Here is a 16,758-nt window from a genome sequence, read left to right as displayed (position 1 = left end):
CCCGCGGGCGGACGAGTGTCGCGGTCGCGTTTGCACGGGCGAGTGACGACCTTGCCCGGCCCGTGAGGCCAAGTCGAGACGGCCGCGGGAGCGATGGTCGACGGTGACCATATAGTGCACGTTGACGGTTGACGGATGACGACTCTGACGACGGACGGCGGAGACCAAAATATGTGGACACGAATGAAACGAGATTTTGTGTTGCGGAATCGCCGGTGACCGGACAAGCGACCCGGCCGATGAACTATCGCGGGGTGAAAAAGCGAGTTGAGTCAGTGGACAGTATAGCGCTACCGGGGGCAGACTGGGGCAACTATATGGCCCGGGAAATCTATATTTTTACCGGCCCTTGCCATTTTGTCATCACAAAATGTAAAAACTTAAATATGGTACCAACGTTTTACCAAATGAGGGCGGTTGCATCCTTCACTCAGGAAACCACTTAAAATTCAATTTGTTTAGTAATTTATATTAAGTATAGAGTATTAAGAATATTATGTACCTATTACTTGTTTTCTGTAATACTTTATAACTGAGTCACAATGGATGAAAAACATATGTCGATTTTTAAACTGCAGCTCTAACTTGATTTTCCTGAGAGTTTCCTTTTTCTCTTTAGGATTTTATCAGCACCACCCTTTTAGTTTTCCATTTTAAACAACTGATAGCGAAGTATATACTACAAAATCACCAAACAACAAACAACAATAAAATAAAAAATTCACTTTTATGAATCAAGAACGTTACATCGGACGAACGAAACTGTACCTATAGTTATCAGCCTACACATTAATATTATATTTTATTATTGTGTACAATATTGTATTATGTAATAATGTAATATTCAGTAAATACCAACTCGCTGGCTAGACGTGGATATATTAATATATTGGTAAATAAACGTCAAATTAAGTTATAAATCGGGAGAGTGGATTTAAATGCAATAAAAAACAAGAAAATAATGCCTTTAAAATACGATTTAGTACACTATAGTGTAATATCATAATATAATATTACAAGCTTAATAAACAGAAAAATTAAAAGCAAATTTAAATGAATATAAAATAAAATTTCGTTAGGTATATTCGTTATTTTTTCAATCTTGTGTTTCATTATTGTCAATCAGAAAATCTGTTTAATATTTTCAAATAAAAAACTTTGATAGTTATTGGCAAGTGGTGTTTGTAACTGAAGTCATAGGAGTGAACATAATACGTAATAAAAATAGAAATATTAGTAAAAAAAATTAGGTAATTATATTAAATTATATTTTATTTTTTTGAAAGGAATTTAAGCTATGTTGTGTAACATTTAAAAAAAATGCCTTCAAACCACAAAAAAAAACTCAAAAATTCAAAGTTTTAAAAAAATGCTAAATAAAAATTTCATCGCATATCTACATATATCATTAAAGGAACCACAATTCCAAATATCAAGAACTTACGTTTTGTATTTTAAAACCAATATTGTATATTTAAATTAGATATTTCTTTATAGATGGCGCCATTATTGTATTCTTACAACCCCTTATTTTCCCCTTTTTCCCTTTAGGGGTTGAATTTCCAAAAATCCTTTCTTAGCGGACGCCTACAACATAATAGCTATCTGTATGCCAAATTTCAGCCCGATCCGTCCAATGATTTGAGCTGTGCGTTGATAGATCAGTCAATCAGCTTACTGTTTTATATATGTATACAGATTAAGATTATAACATTTTACTTCTTATAATTATTTAATTATATACATACACGTACTTTCAATAAAAAAAAGTTTTTTTTCGAATATTTTACATTTAATATTACGACGAGCGCGTGTATTATCATTATAATGTTACGCTATCATTTTATGTTATTTAAATAATATTGCTACTATTTTTATTTAGATTTTCGTTAGGCAAATATTGAGTTTAATTTTTATAAATATGATTGCTACTAAACAGTTTTTGAGTCTTCTTAAGAAATAATTAATAAATAATTTGAATATTATTGCGATTTGCGGCTATAACTTATTATACAGAAACAAATGATTTTACTAGAACTGTCTAGAACCACTTAAGAAGATTTTATCGCAAACACAGTAACTCGTATATAAAGCCTCTGCAGGAAAAGTCTACTTATACAAGCAGTCTTACGACATTAAATATTAAATTCTATACTCTCGGTAAATTTTCTGCGGCTTCTTATGGACTAAAAGGTTGCCATGCAAGTATTTTAATTGTATCTTGTATAATTTTACTTGATAATACAATTTAAAATACTAGGTTTCCGGAAAAAAAGCTTTGTGTCCTTGGATTATCATGTAATATTCTATAAGAAATTCCTTGCACTATGACGGTGATAACAGATAATATATACATTTCTCGCCTTCTCGGTATTATAAATTGAGTTCGTGTCTAAAAGTTTATATATTATGCAGATATTGTTAATCACAGATGGCGTTGGTGTAGGAGTAAACTGTATAGAGGGGGGGGAGTGAAGGGGGACGCTTTATTTCTACTCACGATAACGTGATTACCAATATTATGTTATGAACTCAAATACTCAACAAATAAACTCCATGCAGTATAATATATAAATATAAATTAGTAGGGAGAATGTTTTCAGAATTATCTACGTCATAGTGTATAATTATATTCAAGGCAGTGGACAACTTTAGGGGTGTTTTGAAGTGCTGGCTTTAATGTAAGCACCCCAAGTATAATAAGTATCTTGTCTTTATACATTCAATTTCCAAATATAGGTATACACTATACCTAAGTCTTAACAAATTAAATGTTATTGTTCAAGAATTAATTATCAGTCCACATTTTTTTTCTTAACTCGCATTTCTACATATTATATTCGTATACTACATAATTTCGAGTACCTACGTCGTGTTAAGTATAAGAATATTAAGAACATAGCACGATCGGTGGAAAGGTTTACACGTAAAAATTAGATAGTGGTATGAGTTTGCCTTGACAATAGTTTCAACGATGGAGTAGGACAATTGGTGGAGCGGAAGAATTCATCGATCGCGGGAAACTTGGAGTGGTGTACTCAAGAGATTTAGGGACGGACTTACAAATACGCATGATTTTTGATATGTACATAATAATATTATATAGTCAGTGGAATCATTTCTGGTTTCATTTAGATACGAGGTAACATTTTGACCGGCCCTTTTAAAAATTATAATTAATATTAGTTTCTTCAGTAGTTTTTGTATTCTAAAATATGGGTCATAACCCTTCCCCCCGCATTTACCAAGCAAGTTTCATTGAACTAATGCAAGTAGCAACTATCGTAATTTTATATTTCTCACTCGTCAATGGCCGTATGTAAAAATAATCTAAGAGGTACCTAAACAACAGTAGTCGTCAGTCAACAATACAAAACAATGTGTAAATGGGTAGGTAGGAATAATACTGTATTACATATTAGTTAGTTAAAACGTTTTTTTTTATATCTTTTGGAGAAACGCAGTCGGATCGACCAACAATATCATAGATTCCAACATCAGCCCAGTGCTCCAGAAGTCCATGTAAAGTTAGACGAGTACAAATTCCCCATCGGCCACCAATCAAATGACACCACTGAATATGATATTATAATTTATGATAAGAGTGTAACGTGTACGTATATCAGATGAAATACGTCGCAGCGCGTATACGCTATATGTACGCAGTATAATATACAGTTTGGGGATAACGCACACGTTTGTGTGGGGAAGCGACGAAGAGCGCCAAGATAATCAACAATAGAAAATATATGGAGCGGATATTGTGAACCTCGAGAGAATAATACGGTGGTTTTGAGTTTTGACACTTGTAAGTACTATAATGTAGCAGCCAGAAAGTAGAGATAGGAAAAATAAAATAAAATAATTTTGTTGGACGATATTCGACTGTATCAGTGTAGGTATTATAAGATTACGCAGTCGTGAGATCATAATTTCTATACCATAAGAAATAATCTATTAGACGATAATAGAATATAGTATGGAGTGGTCGAGAGAAATTAGAAATATTATAATAGATGTGAGATACAACACTATACGTCTACAACGTAAAGGATGTATGTACATATTATATAGTTATGATTATTATGAAGCCTTTTCCCAAAGAGCAATGCCGAAACGTACAATAAGTACAATAAGTACAATAGTCAATAGCTGATACCTATTATAATACCATTTAGTTTTAAATATCACTTCATTTTAATATTTACAACCTGTTTATGATGTTTATGTACAATAAGAACAAGTTTATCAAACGACTTCAGAGAGAAGTCTCACGGCTGAGACAACCTTGATTTAGTTAACTTAATTATTTATATAAACAGGTATCTCGGTCAATTCCAGTTAGGCAATTTCTGGGTTGGTACCAAGAGATTCATATTTGAAAATAAGAACCAGGAAAATGTAGAATTATAAAATAATACTATAATAGTAAGTGAATTTTAATCTATTTATAAATCAATAATGCATATTATTATTATGTATAAAATATAAATCGATCAATAATAATAAAAACACTGAAAAATGTGTTTATTTTAGATAGTTAAAATTAGAAATTTATTTTGAAACTGACAGGGGATATTGGAAACCGATTTTGAATACCGGTTAAAACCGTTAAAAACCGAAATTGGAATCGGAAAAAAAATGTTCTGTTTCAAGCCCTGAAAATAATCTATTTCAATATTCCTAGAAAGTTATTTTGAGAAAAGCGTATCTTTCTCAAATGTTTGATATATATTTGAATTCAATCGTTATTGGGTTATTTTTAAAGTTTGGTTTCGCTCATACATATTATTATTATAAAGGTTACAAAATATGTCTTTTCCATTAACTTGGTTTAAAAATAATTATTACTTTATTAGTACTTACATAATACACATGACAAATATTGGAATTATAATGACGTCATGATTATTGTTTACACTAATAAAAATAAATAATGTGGTTTATAATTTAAGAGATTTAAATACATTTTAAACATTGAAACAGAATATCACAATGTTATAGGCACTTATTATTAAAAATTATTGTATTATTATAGTAAAAACTAAAATTTGTGATGAATTTCAAAACATTATTCTGGATTTTATCTTGCAGAAAAATGTAATTATAGTTTTATTTATACATTTGATTGACATGTTATTATTATTACTACGGTTTTTCTTCATCCCATCGTCACTGCTTAAATTTATATTATTTGAACAAACCAATAAACCATTATGGTAGGTACCTATGTGATGACAGAAAACATATATCTATTAAGATTACATAAATCCACTCTCTCGAATTGGAACTATATATAGACAGGTAAACTATGTTGTTCAAATAAAGCTTAGGCTTATTGTATTTTATTGCATATTCGAGTTTTTCATCATTTTTGAAATCTAATAATCTCCATTTGTTGTTGGATATAATTATTTTAGTTGTCATACAATTTATTATAAGTCTTATATTTTTCAAAGTGTTATGAGTGTTTGGACTTAAATTTATAGTATATTATATTGTACCTACATGGCAAGTACCTAATGTAAGAGGAACTTTTGATTATTTCTCTATGAAATGAATAGTTTCTTATAATAATTAATAAGTACATCTTAATTTGAAGAAAAATATTAATATAAAGTGTGTCATGTTTTTTTCTCAATAAAAATTACTATGAAATAATAACCACGATTTAAAATGTTATTGTAATTTATTACTTTATTATTTAATCAATTCCATGTGTTTATTTTAATTTGTTGTATATTATATTTTTGATTTACATTTTACCAACGATATTTAATATTTATTGGCTATGCATTATGTTAGTATATGTGTAAGACATGATTTTTTGAAAAAATATTCATTGTGATAACTAATAAGACAAAATGGGTTTACATTCTGAAATAAAAAATTGTTTGAACAAATTTCAAACTGTGCAGTATCGCTAGTACTATAATAGCCGTCCGACAGCATGTTATATAATTAGTCAGGATTATTATATAGGTACCTACTTCGAGTACTTAATTATCTAACTACTATAATGTTAGGTACATTTTACACGATAATATTATCTAGTATAAGTGCATAGTACAGTGTAAGTACACACTTACACACTACATAAAATACTATAATACACTTGTCAACTTATTTGTGTAAGAATACCTACGTCTTGTGAGTTTAATAGTAACAGGAGTCTGCACTCTATAGATGTTTGGTGGAACTTAAAATTATTGCAGTCTCGAAAAGTTGCAACTAAATAAAACTGCAATTGTAAAATGTATTTACAAAAAAAATAATTTGTATAAGATAGGGTAAAATAGGGTATTGACCAATTGTAGTTTGTTTAAAACATGAAAATTATAATAAGAGAGTCTCATCCCCGTATTTAATACAAACTTGCTGACTGCAGTAACTATGTTTCAATTTTCAAACTCTGGAGTTATGGGCGTTTTTAATCTTTTGAAAATTATAATTTTCAGTATATGCTTATATAGAACAATAGAACAATAATAATTCAATTGAAGGAAAATTAATCAAAAAAAGATTTTAATAGTATGAATAATATCTTGATAAAAACTGTTATTGCGATTGCTACTTTTTCTTTGACAATAGAAATTCTTAAAGCTTTTTATGGTAATAATATAATATATTGTTACGCGTAAAATTCAATTATAAACAGAAAAAAAAATATAATATAATATTTTTCATTATTCTTCAGTCTTCTTATACATTTTTTTTTGGTGGCAGTTAAATGTGATGATTAGTGATTCCTGGTAAAAACTATAAGTACTTGGTTTTGGAGATATTTTTTTATTGTTCCAAGTTACCAAATTTTGATGTAGGTAATAACATAAATTGATAAATAGGTACTTTTTATTAATCTATTAATAGATAATAGGTAGTTATAGCGACTAATACTAATAGCTGTAATCAGATATTGACAATAAAGAACTAAAAAAATATAAGATATTTAAAATGGTTTTTACTTTTTAGTAAAGTTTTTCTGATAATATAAGAAGATTTTTTTTACCCAGTTTTATAATCAAATAGATTATATTCGTTAAATAAAAATAATACTTTTTTACAACTTTACCTTTTACAAAACATTTAAAAGAAAAGTAATAATCGATAGATTTGTTTGGATACTATTTTATTTCATTTGATGGAAACAAACAGATAAACAACATTTTTAATTAATTGTTGTCCAAGTGCTTAAACTGTTTTTAAGAATTTGACACTTTAAGTCACATAGTTTAAACTTTAAAATTAATGTGGTTAGTTTATATTATGATAGTAATATTATATTGTTAGATATTACAATATTGATACCTATACCTAGATACAATCAATTTAAGAAAAAATATAATATTAAAATTTAAAAATTTAAATCTTGACAAAATACTGAAAAATAAGAAAAATTTAAAAATTATCTGGAGTTGAGAATTCATAAAAAATTTTATGAGCGTTTGAAGTTCATGTTTTTACAAGATTTGATTTTTCTATACATGGTACAATTTTCAAAATATTTTGTTTTGTTTTGAACTGTTTAGGGACATTTTCAGTTTTAAATTTTTTAAATTTTTTTTTCTATAATAAATATTCAACAACATTTTATTTGTTGGGTAAAAAAGCGTACAAATTTAATACAAGGTTCCTGATATATTGTTACAATATCAGTTGAAAAATATTAATAATACATAGGCACAATATTATATAGGGTGGGGGATGGTGACACTTCTCTCCGGGCACCGTGACTTGACCGAAGAAAAATGCCGTTCGAGGCCGAAGTTTTGAAACGCCGTCTGTGCGCGTCGCAACCGACCCCTTAGTCCGCTCGGCCACTCCGTCCCCCATAATATTGTTATATATTCCAGGTACCTGGTAGGGTGGTAGGTATAATGTATGTGTATGTGTAGAACATAAAATTCTCATAGTTATTCAATGCAGTCATAAGCTTGTTTATAGTCTATTTATAGTCTATAAAGATGAGGTGCCGTTCTTTATAAAATTTAGCCATTATCTGTCTCAGTGTAAAAATATCAATATGGTCCAATGTCGATTTACCTTTTCTAAAACCGCTTTTCCATTTCCCGGCTATTTAATTTATATATTTTCCATAAGTGGTTTGATGTTCCATAGAATAGCATAAATTTTCCACAAAATCTTCGATAATTTCCATATAAAGATTGGGGTCGTGCCGATGGCATCCTAGCAGTCGTGATGTGCGGTTTGTTAACGAAGTGCGGTTCTTTGACGTACGTGTAGTTTGTTTACAACGTGCACGTTGTTGACGTACGTGCGGTTCGCTGACGACGTGCGGGTCGCTGCCGTAACGGGCGGTTCGCTGACGACGTGCGGTTTGCTGACGACGTGCGGTGCGCTGACGACGTGTGGTTCGCTGACGACGTGCGGTTCGCTGACGTAACGTGCGGTTTGCTTACGACGCACGGTGCGCTGCAGCCGACGACGTGCGGTTCGCTGACGACATACGGTTCGCTGCGTAACTGGCGGTTCGCTGACGACGCGCGGATCGCTGACGACGTGCCGTTGCGCTGAGGACGTTCGGTTCGCTGACGACGTATGGTGCCTTGACGACGTGTGGTTGAATGACGACGCTCGGCGCGCTAAAGAAGTGTGGTTCGTTGACGAAATGTGATTCGCACGATAATTCATACATTTTCCATTAGAGGCTATATATTTCCCATTAGGTGCTTAATATTTCACAGACAAGCATACATTTATTATAAAATCATTGATGTCATCCATTATACTGTAAAAGACCTTCTTACAATGTGGACTATGCCTACCGGGGACACCACAATAAAAAAAACGCGCCATGTGTAATACCTCTTGCGTTTGAACAACATGGACGATGTAATGTCTTACGTTTAACAAGCAAATGGTGGTGAGGAAACTTACACATATTTGTCATCATGAATCGTGTTGTACTAATTGTTTCAATAAATAATTACAGAGATTTATTACATATAAAAGTGACCTTAGTTTAAAGTAATTGGGATTTAAAGTTAATATGGGTTTTCAGGAAGTAATTTCACACTTTTCTAACTTTGTGAAGTGCTAGACAAAGAAAATAGATGATAATTCAGTGATTAGAGAGTATTGGTGATTTGGTTGTAGATGGAGATGAAAATTGTTCGCGGTGCATCGTCTCTGTATTATTCAAGTCATGTACATTTATTATAAATATTATAATATTATTTTACTTAAGAATTTCGTTAATTTCTCATTTATTCCATATTTTTTTCTACTTGAGGCTAGATATTTCCCAGAAAAGCATAAATTTCCCATTAGGTGCAAAATAGGGGAAAGTACGAGTGCCCCCATAAGTCGCAGGCATGTAATTAGACTTTTTAGTTGTTCCGTTGTAATTTGAAAATATTATTAGTCGGTATATGAAACTTTTAGAGTATATTATTATTTATTATTATATACACAGTGACATTTTCAAATGTGATTTTGTTGTCGAAAAAAATTTAACCTACTGTTGTACTTATTCCTCACCGACTTCCGGAAAGCTCTTGATAAGGTGGACCATACGACTCTAGATAAAATTCTCGTGTCTAATAATATTCACGCTGGTTCACGATTGATGTTTTTATTATTTAAACTAAAATTAAAATCGTATATATTTCGTTAAGATGAATTGATACCTTAAAAATCTTTACAATAACAAACGTTAAGTAAAAAAAAAAAACGAATTCCGTACCTATACTAGCAGTTTATTGTTGAAATGTATATGAAACCGTTTATGTGCTTTTTCAATGTGTTGTGTTAAATTAACTTATGGTTTTAGTCAAACAGCATTGAGCGTATAATTTAACAGTGTATAAGACGTAATTATAAAGTAATTCTAATATTGAAATTTCGTTTACAATGAAATGCCAAACTGAAGCCAACTTTTTTAAAAAACAAATTATGTTGTATGAAGAAGGCTGGCGTTCAATCATTTTCTGGATAATTCGAAGGAAAAGCGGCAGTGGTATATTTTAAATTAAGAAATATTAATGGGTACATCAATACTTTAAATGTAGTATAAACTCTAATAGAAGATTAATGCTACTGAAATCACCATAATATATATAAATAATTGTTTTAATTGTATTTCTCCCCCGTTATTTTCTTCTATGTTTTCATTTTCGTAATATTTCCGCCCCATTTGTAATGTTTAAAAAAGTGTCTAGATATAGGTCTATCTTCTGTGGTTACTTCATATTTTCTGTTATAATTTTGTTGCTTAAACTGTTTTTAAGAGTTTGACACTTTAAGTCACATAGTTTAAACTTTAAAATTAATGTGGTTAGTTTATATTATGATAGTAATATTATATTGTTAGATATTACAATATTGATACCTATACCTAGATACAATCAATTTAAGAAAAAATATAATATTCAAATTTAAAAATTTAAATCTTGACAAAATACTGAAAAATTAGAAAAATTTAAAAATTATCTGGAGTTGAGAATTCATAAAAAATTTTATGAGCGTTTGAAGTTCATGTTTTTACAAGATTTGATTTTTCTATACATGATACAATTTTCAAAATATTTTGTTTTGTTTTGAACTGTTTAGGGACATTTTCAGTTTTAAATTTTTTAAATTTTTTTTTCTATAATAAATATTCAACAACATTTTATTTGTTGGGTAAAAAAGCGTACAAATTTAATACAAGGTTCCTGATATATTGTTACAATATCAGTTGAAAAATATTAATAATACATAGGCACAATATTATATAGGGTGGGGGATGGTGACACTTCTCTCCGGGCACCGTGACTTGACCGAAGAAAAATGCCGTTCGAGGCCGAAGTTTTGAAACGCCGTCTGTGCGCGTCGCAACCGACCCCTTAGTCCGCTCGGCCACTCCGTCCCCCATAATATTGTTATATATTCCAGGTACCTGGTAGGCATACAAAATAATTAACTCTAATTTTCACATATTTACCGTACTTCTGATATTAATAATAAAATAACAGTTACAATATTGACACCTAACTAAATTAATCTATAATTTTAGGACCCACGAATTTTTATTTACCCTTTAACTCAGGACGACCCTGGCTATAAATTATAATGTATGTGTAGGTAGGTACATAGCATTAATTATTATTATTGAGTGTTGGCTACAAACATAATTTAAAACGTTTGAAAACATTTTATTCTTATGTTATAATAAATACTATGCTGGCCAAATAATATGTCTGGTAACCAACCAATTTTCACTGTTTGTTTATTATTAATATTTATATTGTTTCAATTTTGTTCAATAACCTATTAAATTATATATTATTAAGTACATCATTTTTTACTTTCACGAATTATATTTATACTTTTCCGATTGCTGTTTTATTTTGTAATTTTTTAGTATTCACTGTTCCAAATTCTTTTTAACTTTCTTTTAGTTTGTAAAGTATTAATTATTCATTTTATTTTCAATATAAAACCATTACCTACATAGTTTTAAATTTAAAGATCTACAAATCAACAATGAACGCAGCTTTCCATGATCAAATGCCTTTTTTTATCAGAACACGGATCCGAAATAGTTGTATGTACAGGTAATGACTTTTGATCAATAATATCGAAAAGTTTTTGGACGGATTTAGAGATTTTGACACCCGGGGAGACAACATTTATCAAATTAAAAGTTTACGAATTCTTTAGTAGTTAAAAATGTATAAAATATTCAACATTTATAGCTAAGGATTGAAAATTTAAAACTAGGATTCTCATAAATAGTTCATATTGTAACCGAAAAATCAAAAAAGTATAAACCTAGTTGTTTTTTACGGACATCTTAAATTAAATTTTAGTATTTTTAGTACCTATTATATAAGTTCAAATTTTGGACGAAATTACATTTTAAAACCAAGAATTACGATTTTAGTTGTACCTAAATGAAAAATGTTATTCGTGAACACAATGACATTTTCAAATGTGATTTTTTTGCCAAAAATGAATTTAACCTACAGTTGAACTAATGCCTTATACCTAGTAAAATAAATTAGGTACAATAATATCATCAAATACACGCTTAATAATATTATTGGCTGACAGTCTGTCTTCGCTCAGAATCGTTTTTCGTATTGGATAGGTACATTGATTTTATATCATACCCCGTCGTATTTACTTATAAAACTAATAAGGTTGTTGAACAGAATAATGACCATGAAACATGCTTGTTTAATTTTTTGACTTGCAACATTGAAATGTCTTATCTCCTAGACAGTTTCTCCTGGGTGTTAACACTTGGATTGCTTCACTTCAAATGATTACTGGGATACAGCCCAGCGATTAATATTATTATTATTTTGCAGTTTGTAGTATTTGTACTCATATACCTGTATTATAATATAGATAGTATAGGAACTGTGGTAATATTATATTTGATTTAAAATATGACTGGACGAGTTATGATCATTTGATCATTGAAAAAAATACAAGTGCATCACACAATTATTCTGGATATTTTTGTAGATTTCCATAATTTAAATCTTTGATACCAATTACAAACTAGTTTATTTTTTAATCTATATATATATAAGATATATGTTATTAATTTGTATCTAGATATCATTCAACACTGGACGTAAGTCATGGACAGCTCAGCCAAGGTTAACTACTAGCTAGGTACCTAAACCAAGTAAGTAAGATAATATTATATAGATTTTGTATATATATTATATTATTTGCACACACCTGTTTAATAAACATAAAGTATTTTTAGTATTTATTGAAATAGTATACAGGGCCGCATTTAGTCATTTAGGGGGGGAGCGCAATAGAGACAACTATTGCCTCAGGCACTAAAATTTTATAGTTGAAAATTTACTCGCTTTTTAATTATTTTAAAAATATTTACTATATTAATAAATAATGATATACCTAGTATGCTGATTGAAATTTGAACAACAAATTTAAAGATATCAACGAGCGAGAATTATTATTACACCTAATAGTATTTCCTTTTCCGAAATTCGTTGTCCTTCAATACACATAGGTTCTTTTAAAAATGCTCTTAACTTTGCACTATAAACCATTTCAATATTATCATTTTAACTTAACTTATTGAAAGGTATGCTAACAACGTAGTAGGCTAATTTATATTGTACTTGCTGAGTATAGAGTTATTACACAAAATGTATTTTCTCGATACGCTCGATAATTAGAGTCTTTATATTTTCCATCAATCTAATATTTTATGCATATTATATTATACCTAATAGTACTAAGCTAATACTTAAATTATTTAAATTTAAATTTAAATATTTATAGACATTATTGTATCTAAAAACATTGTATATAAAACAAATCCTAAAAGCATCAGTCATTACATAAAATATTTAATATAACCAAAAGACTTTTATATTTCATTTAAATAATGCATTATTAATAATATCAGATCACCATGATAGTGGCCGACACTTATAAGACCAATTTAAAAAAAAAAAGATTTGTTTTTTCCCGGCACAGAAAAATTATATAGTCAGGCCGAAATGCAATCTTGATACATTTTAGGTACCTATGCATAAGCATACCCTGCAATATATTAAAAAAACTTTTCGCGGCTCATCATCTTCGTATTATTCTTGATTTTTTTCTTCTTTCATAAGTTTTTTTTGCGTTGAACTTTGGACCGTATATATTTCTCAGTACCTTCCTTTCGAAAGTCATTTGGCGTTTTCTGTCTCCTTTGGTCAGTGATTATGTTTCGCTCGTATATGTGATTATTGGTCGTATTTGGCTATGATACAGTAGTGTCTTTGAGTTATGTGACTCTGTGAAAGTAATTTTGATTTAAGAAGTATCATTATCCTATAGTAACACCGATTGCCGCATGCTATTCGATCGTTGATTTCTTCGTGTCTAACCTTGTTGCTATTTATGCTTAGGTACTTAAATACTTCCACTTTCTTGAAACTATAAGCATTTACTGTTATATGGTCTATGTTTGGGCTTCTTCTTGCTACCATTAAATGTTACCTTTTTTTTTCCCATTTACACTTAGCCCCATAGTTGTACTTTCTAATAGTCTGGACAAGTATTTTTGACTTCTATATCGCTCGTCTCCTCCATTACCACAATGTCATCTGCGTACGCCAATATTACTCGTTCCCAACATATTTCCATTTTTCGATAATCCCATACTTTTCTTATTTAATTTTTCTAATGGTTGATTAGTAGAGTGGGTGATAAAGCATTAACTTTTTAGTAGGCCTGATTTTACCTCTTAAGGTTTCAGACATTTCCTGCAGGAGACGAACGATGCATACATTTTTTTTGTTACGTCCTTTTATAAGACGCATGTACTTGTTGTGATTGCCTAGTACTTTCAGTGCTTCTCATAGTTATTCAATGCAGTCATAAGCTTGTTTATAGTCTATTTATAGTCTATAAAGATGAGGTGCCGTTCTTTATAAAATTTAGCCATTATCTGTCTCAGTGTAAAAATATCAATATGGTCCAATGTCGATTTACCTTTTCTAAAACCGCTTTTCCATTTCCCGGCTATTTAATTTATATATTTTCCATAAGTGGTTTGATGTTCCATAGAATAGCATAAATTTTCCACAAAATCTTCGATAATTTCCATATAAAGATTGGGGTCGTGCCGATGGCATCCTAGCAGTCGTGATGTGCGGTTTGTTAACGAAGTGCGGTTCTTTGACGTACGTGTAGTTTGTTTACAACGTGCACGTTGTTGACGTACGTGCGGTTCGCTGACGACGTGCGGGTCGCTGCCGTAACGGGCGGTTCGCTGACGACGTGCGGTTTGCTGACGACGTGCGGTGCGCTGACGACGTGTGGTTCGCTGACGACGTGCGGTTCGCTGACGTAACGTGCGGTTTGCTTACGACGCACGGTGCGCTGCAGCCGACGACGTGCGGTTCGCTGACGACATACGGTTCGCTGCGTAACTGGCGGTTCGCTGACGACGCGCGGATCGCTGACGACGTGCCGTTGCGCTGAGGACGTTCGGTTCGCTGACGACGTATGGTGCCTTGACGACGTGTGGTTGAATGACGACGCTCGGCGCGCTAAAGAAGTGTGGTTCGTTGACGAAATGTGATTCGCACGATAATTCATACATTTTCCATTAGAGGCTATATATTTCCCATTAGGTGCTTAATATTTCACAGACAAGCATACATTTATTATAAAATCATTGATGTCATCCATTATACTGTAAAAGACCTTCTTACAATGTGGACTATGCCTACCGGGGACACCACAATAAAAAAAACGCGCCATGTGTAATACCTCTTGCGTTTGAACAACATGGACGATGTAATGTCTTACGTTTAACAAGCAAATGGTGGTGAGGAAACTTACACATATTTGTCATCATGAATCGTGTTGTACTAATTGTTTCAATAAATAATTACAGAGATTTATTACATATAAAAGTGACCTTAGTTTAAAGTAATTGGGATTTAAAGTTAATATGGGTTTTCAGGAAGTAATTTCACACTTTTCTAACTTTGTGAAGTGCTAGACAAAGAAAATAGATGATAATTCAGTGATTAGAGAGTATTGGTGATTTGGTTGTAGATGGAGATGAAAATTGTTCGCGGTGCATCGTCTCTGTATTATTCAAGTCATGTACATTTATTATAAATATTATAATATTATTTTACTTAAGAATTTCGTTAATTTCTCATTTATTCCATATTTTTTTCTACTTGAGGCTAGATATTTCCCAGAAAAGCATAAATTTCCCATTAGGTGCAAAATAGGGGAAAGTACGAGTGCCCCCATAAGTCGCAGGCATGTAATTAGACTTTTTAGTTGTTCCGTTGTAATTTGAAAATATTATTAGTCGGTATATGAAACTTTTAGAGTATATTATTATTTATTATTATATACACAGTGACATTTTCAAATGTGATTTTGTTGTCGAAAAAAATTTAACCTACTGTTGTACTTATTCCTCACCGACTTCCGGAAAGCTCTTGATAAGGTGGACCATACGACTCTAGATAAAATTCTCGTGTCTAATAATATTCACGCTGGTTCACGATTGATGTTTTTATTATTTAAACTAAAATTAAAATCGTATATATTTCGTTAAGATGAATTGATACCTTAAAAATCTTTACAATAACAAACGTTAAGTAAAAAAAAAAAACGAATTCCGTACCTATACTAGCAGTTTATTGTTGAAATGTATATGAAACCGTTTATGTGCTTTTTCAATGTGTTGTGTTAAATTAACTTATGGTTTTAGTCAAACAGCATTGAGCGTATAATTTAACAGTGTATAAGACGTAATTATAAAGTAATTCTAATATTGAAATTTCGTTTACAATGAAATGCCAAACTGAAGCCAACTTTTTTAAAAAACAAATTATGTTGTATGAAGAAGGCTGGCGTTCAATCATTTTCTGGATAATTCGAAGGAAAAGCGGCAGTGGTATATTTTAAATTAAGAAATATTAATGGGTACATCAATACTTTAAATGTAGTATAAACTCTAATAGAAGATTAATGCTACTGAAATCACCATAATATATATAAATAATTGTTTTAATTGTATTTCTCCCCCGTTATTTTCTTCTATGTTTTCATTTTCGTAATATTTCCGCCCCATTTGTAATGTTTAAAAAAGTGTCTAGATATAGGTCTATCTTCTGTGGTTACTTCATATTTTCTGTTATAATTTTGTTGCTTAAACTGTTTTTAAGAGTTTGACACTTTAAGTCACATAGTTTAAACTTTAAAATTAATGTGGTTAGTTTATATTATGATAGTAATATT

This window comes from Metopolophium dirhodum, chromosome 6, assembly GCF_019925205.1.
Source record: "Metopolophium dirhodum isolate CAU chromosome 6, ASM1992520v1, whole genome shotgun sequence".
NCBI classification, from domain to species: domain Eukaryota; kingdom Metazoa; phylum Arthropoda; class Insecta; order Hemiptera; family Aphididae; genus Metopolophium; species Metopolophium dirhodum.
Note: the sequence above shows the minus strand (reverse complement) of the source record.